The sequence below is a fragment of the Lemur catta genome, chromosome 4 (assembly GCF_020740605.2).
Source record: "Lemur catta isolate mLemCat1 chromosome 4, mLemCat1.pri, whole genome shotgun sequence".
NCBI classification, from domain to species: Eukaryota; Metazoa; Chordata; class Mammalia; order Primates; family Lemuridae; genus Lemur; species Lemur catta.
Window position 1 is genome coordinate 116,671,987 of NC_059131.1, and position 6,000 is coordinate 116,677,986.

Genomic DNA, 6,000 nt, shown 5'->3' on the forward strand with positions numbered 1-6,000 from the left:
AGGCGGGAGACGGCGCCAGGCCTTCAAGCCAGCATTTTGAATTTGGGCTAGTAACCCCGGAGGGAAGGCGGCTTGAATTTCATTAGTCTGGTAAGGGGGTCTTCCTAAAAGTTTGTCTCTGGTCCAGGTCCTAGAAGTTCTATTTTCTGCATTGCGCTGTGCTGTCTCTCAGCAATTTTCTACAAAGTCTGTACGCCAGAGGACAAAATCACCCCCGGAAAGGGTGGCACGAGCTAGCATGAGCCAATCATTTGGTGTTAGCCATCGGTCGCAAAGGCCCTCAAGAAGTGCCATGGTGTAGGGCGCAGTGGGCCCGTATAAACTGACCGCAGCCTTTAGATCTTTAAGATGTTTAAGATTGAGTCTGCGATATTTTTGTCCTGAATTATGGGAAGAGTCACCCTCAGGCTCCTCTGTGTCAGAGGCCTCCTCCGCAGAGGGCGGGTCCTGGGAGTCAGGGTTTTCTTGTTCCTCCCTCCCTTCCTCATCTATGTTATCTTGATCAGGGGGTCTGGGGGCGCGACTTCATGTAACTGGAAAGGCTAGCAATGGCAGATCGGGAATTTTTTGTTTCTTGGATGATGCACTAGAGTTGCTGAGAAGAAGTGAGCCGAGCTCACTCTCGAGGGCTCTAAGCTCTTTAACTAAGCTAATGTGTTCCCGTTTTTGTCGGAGTGTTTCCCTAAGGGAGGAAATTTGTTGGGTTAGAGAAGAATTTATTTGTGGCGGGGGGTCATTTGGAGGACGTGCCTCGGGCGCAGGGCGTAAAAGGTTTTCAAACGGCGGAAGTGGTTGAGGGAAGTGATGAGGGGGGGGGTTGTGGGGAGCGGAGGGTAACGGATGAAGAACTGGCGCAGTAAGCCGCCAGGGGTCCTCCTCATCATGGTAATGAGCCGCCTGGTCGTCTAAGACTTCCTGGTCCTCAGGAGGGAGCTGATCATCGTGAGGAGGAGAGGAAGTGAGGGGAGGGTATAATTTTGGGACCTTTTTGAGAGTTTCTTTGAGGGGTTCAATATTGGAGTTGTTAGGCTCTTCCGGCATACTTATGGTAACCGAGTGGCAAGCCGAGGGGGGGCGAGAGCTGGCTTTAAGAGCCGCTTCGCCCGTCTGGATTATATGTTTAATGTCCGAATCTTGAGAATGAATTTGTAAAATATCATTAATTAAGTTCCAGTAGGAAAAGGTAGACACAGGGACCTTGCTAGGGCCAAAGGTGCGATAATAGTCATTGAGGCAGTCACCAACCCGTCTCCAGCACTTTTGATCAATGGTGCCCTCTTGAGGGAACCAGGGACAGACATCAGCCAGGAAACTAAAAAAACTACGTAAATCTTTCTTTTTAGCCTTAATTCTGCGTGCCTTGAGGGAATCCTTAAGACCATTAAGGAAGAGCTCATGCGAGCTCAATTCTTGTCCCATTATGATCACCTACTCACCGTTCCGATATCCGCTGGGGTGGCCAATCCAGCGACGATCAACGCGGAGTCTTATCCCGTGGGCTGATGGCTCACGGGCTCCAAGCGAGCTCTCGGGCTCAGGGGGTGCAATCGCGGAGTCTTATCCCGTGGGCTGATGGCTCACGGGCTCCAAGCGAGCTCTTGGGCTCAGGGGGTGCCCGGCCGGGGCGTCTTCCGAGTAGGTGCCAACAGCGCTGTTCCGTGCCTCGGGCCCCATGTTGGGCGCCAGTTTATGTCCCGACCAGCGGGGCATACAACGCAGGGGTGCGAGGAGGACTACCTGCTGCTGGTGAAAGAAAAGAGACAAGAGACACACAAAATGGGGGCAAGACAAGATTCTGATCAAGCCCCAAAATTTTATTGCTGGGTGGCTGCTTATATGCACTGTAACGGGGGAGGGTAGGAATAAGAACACGTGGCAGCTTCTGATAGGAGGAAGGGCGGTGATGTGATATGAGACGAGGGAGTGGGAGGGGTGTTACAGGCTTTGCGCGCGCTTTCTTTGTGCAAGAGGGAGGAAGAAGAAGTATGTAAGCTTAAGATGGCGCTTTGTATAAGATGGCGTTTTGCATAAGGCTAAGCTGGCTCCCAACAGTGCGAACCTAGGCCATTGCTGCTGTTTTTAGCCAAGAGGCAGCGGTGCTCACCCGCAGCTCAGATTTCACAGCCAGGATGCCTGGATTTAAGTATTTTACATACTACTGGTTATATGATCTTGGCAATCTCTCATTGCCAAGATCGCATAACCAGTCCTCATCCATAAAATGCAGAAAACAGTAGAACCTACTTCATAGAACTCTGATAATTAAATAGGTTCATACAAGAAGGGAAGCTATCAGTGTCTGATGTGCTTTGAGAACTAATAAATATGTGCTACTAACATTAGCATGGATAAATTTATGACATTTATTAACAATTTGAGGAATTCAACATGCTTAATATTAAATTTTAGTCATTCTCTATACTTTGGGCTGATTAATATAATATTATAACTAATATTCGCTATTATAACTATATAGTGACATATAGGGAGATTATTGTTGCATGTCCACTTTAGGGGGTGTATGTAAAAGGAATGGGAGTTTATTCAGCTCTGTAAGTGGTAAATACGCAGAGAGGGAGTGAATAAACATGAAGACGATGCTGATGACAACAGCTGTGTCGGGAGCTACAGCTGTGAGACGAGACGGTTGTCATCTCTGTTGCTGGGTAACTGCTAGTGTGCCTTGAGGCCACTCAAGAAACTACAAACATTGAAAGTGGGAATTAAACTTTGAAGTCCATCTTTCCCTTTAGTCAGACCTCGGTTTGCCTCCTACAAGACACATTTCAGACAGAGTAAGACTCATTGCTCTGCGATTCCCATCCCCGTTGAACTTGTGTGATAGTGTCCTAACACAAAGACTTCATTCCTGTAAGCAAGCTTTGCATTGGCATCAGACAGTTTTAATGCAACCTGGAAAATGTCTCTGTTCACTACCAGGAATTGGTTTTCACTATGAGAATCTAATTTATGACTCATTTGAATGATTTGAATATCTGTGTGCAGATGTCCCGTGCTAAATGTTATATATTATTTATAAGTCATGCTAAGCAGAGACGCAACAATTTTCCTAGTCTGTGTCCATTTCTAGCCTGAATACTGGTCTTTAAGAAACTTGCGAACCACACCCACCTTCCTTCTACTTTTTACTTATTAATTTTTCTAATCATATCCATGTCTAGTGGTTAATTTTGATGGCTCTGGAGGTAGATGCCTGGCTTTAAATCCTGGGCCATTGCTCAGTGGTCATGTGACCTTGGGCAAATAACTCAACCTCTTTGGGCCTCAGTTTCCTTCATTATAGAGTAAGGATAATAATACCACCTCCCACTTCAGGCTGTTTTTAGGATCAAATGAAATATCTATCACCTAGAACATACTAAAACACAGTAAATGTTGGTTATTAACTATTATTGGTACTTCTGCAAACTGGCTCGAGCTATCTCTTGACAGCATTTGCTTTGCAATTCTGTGATTGTTCAACATGTGTGTGTTTCCTAACTGTATTATAAATTACTTGCTGACCATTTTGTCCCTCTCCTTGTCTTGGGGCATTATCTGGGTGCCATCAACAGCAGTACACAAATGTACTATTTAGTCACTTCTCGCCTCCACCTGCCGCTGGGCAACCAGTAGTCAGCCCCGCCCCGCCTGTCTCTTCTCGAAATAAAACAACTCTACAGCACTAAAAGGAAAACCGCGGATCGCGCACTCCATCGTCCATCCCAACCAACCCCTCTGACTATTCTTCTCGTTGCAGGATGTTCGGAGGCTTCTCCTGTCCTTGTTCCTGGTGGCCGTGCTGGCGAGGGTGGCGGGAGCCCGGGAGAACCGGCCGGCGGGCGCCATCCCCTCTCCTTCCAAGGACGGCAGCAGCGACAACTCGGAGCGATGGCAGCACCGGATCAGGAAGTGCTGGCCTCCAGCCAGGAGGCCCTGGCGGTCACCGAGAGCAAGTACCTCAAGAGTGACTGGTGCAGGACGCAGCCACTGCGGCAGGCGGTGGCGAGCAGGGCTGGGGCAGCCGCCGTCCTCCCCCCCTCTGCCGGGCCAGGGCGACTCCTGCCACATCCCGTGGCACGTGGAGGAGGAGGAGGAGGAGGAGGAGGAGTCCTTCCCGTCCTGCGCCTTCTGCCGGCCCCAGCGCGTCACCTCCGTCCTCGCGGAGCTGAGTGCCCCGGCCTGGACCCGTCCTTCCGACTCAGAAAACTCCAGACGGTGAAGCAGCGCAGGTGCGTGTCCGTGAACCCGAGCGACTCGGCCAAGCAGTGAGCGTCCCCGAGGGCGCAGGCCGCTCTGCACGCGCCCCCGCCGCGGGTCGCGCCACCCCCGTCCCCGTCCCCGTCCCTGTCCTCCGAGCCCACTCACGCGCTGCCTGGTGTCCCCACCCCCGCAGCGGCAAGCACGTCTCTTGGGGCTGACGGTGTCCTTGTCCAGCACGTGGACCCACCGCAAGTGGAGCTTTGCCGATGTGTCCCTGACCGACCCCGGCCCCACCAGAGCCTCCAGAACCGGGTTGTGGATCAGGCCCGAAGGAAAAGGCTGGAAAACCACCGCCACCCGCCACCCAGCCGTCGGAGTGACCTTGCAGGTGATGCGCTGCCAGTCTGGCAGTGATGTTTCCACCGTGTGGAAAAGCGAGTAGTTCCCTGGCCTCCCCCGACACTCCGGCCCGCCCCCTCCCGCGGGCAGCAGAGGGCGAAGGATGCGTCACTCTGCTGAGCTGTCCCCAGACCTCTCCTGCGGGTCCCTGGACCTCTGGCTGGGCTGGGCGCGCTCCCTCTGTGATCCGGAGGCTGCCCTGGGCCTCCACTGTCACGCGGCTGTGGACAAGTCACATGAAGATGTCCATGGACAGGGGGTCTCTTCGCAAACCTGATACCAAGAAGACAACTTGAGCCACTTGGATCCCGAAGTGGCCTTCCCTGGGGACCTTGCTCACAGCAGGCCACACCCTCCCCCACCCTGAGCCACCATCACCCCTTCTTCCTCACTGTCCCCCCCAACCCCTTTGTGGACTGAAGACGAACTCTGGTGTGCATGCTATTACCGCTGCAGTTAGAATATTATCACGCACAAAAGTCTATGTATTAACGCTGGTTTTATAATTGACCTATATTGTAAAGAGTTGTTTAAAAAAAAAGTATTATAGACCTATCCATATATTGTTTCACATGTTTTGCCTCTGGCTTTGCAGCACAATTCTGAGTAAGGAGAACAGCAGGTGATGATCTACCCAGAGATGTTTTTAACTCAGAAATAATGCCTGGTCAGCAGTTCACTGCCATGCACCTAGTTTAGATCGGGCAGGGAGATGGGAGGAATCGGATTTGACTTTGAATATTACGTCACGGAAGCTACTGAAGCATTGCAGCACAATGTAGAAATCGGGTTGGGACAGATGGGTGTCGGGAGGGGAGTCGTTTTAACCCAAAACTCAAAAGCCTGCCCACGCGGGCTGAGAAGGCCTGCTATTTTCACTGCCATGACACTAAGCAAAAAAAAAAAAAAATCCTGTTAAAAGAAAGAGATATTTAACAATATAAGGAGTCAGGTCACTTTGTGGTATAGGAGGAAGGGTGGACTATAATATGTAGAATAGCAATCTAGTTGAACTGTCCTGCAGAAAACAACTCTCTTCCTTTTCAAAGTATAGACTGTACCAAGGTCCCTTTCACTTTAATAAGGGATTGTTGAAGTTTCCGTGTTGTGGACTCTTGATATAAAAAAGTAGAGATAGTTTATTTTCCAGCAAAATGATACTTTCTTTGGGTCCCTTTGCTAAAATGTCCTAGGAAGGCTTCCCTGTGAGTAGTGTGTATGGAATCTGACTAATGTGACCGAGATGCCCCTGCTGGGAGTCAGCATGCTTTGCAAACTTTTCTCTGGTGTCTCCCTAGCCAAGGGGGCTCCTGCCAAGGGAGCGGTTCCCTAGTATGTGAGAGAGACCCTCTCCCAGCGTCTCTGGGGACTGAAGCTTCCTGACACTAGGCAGTGGCA

At 50.5% G+C, this 6,000-nt stretch overlaps 1 pseudogene; it reads left to right on the plus strand.

Moving 5' to 3' along the window:
• Positions 1–3,742: 3,742 nt before the first annotated feature.
• On the plus strand, positions 3,743–4,299 carry LOC123636542 (annotated as a pseudogene).
• Positions 4,300–6,000: the final 1,701 nt, after the last annotated feature.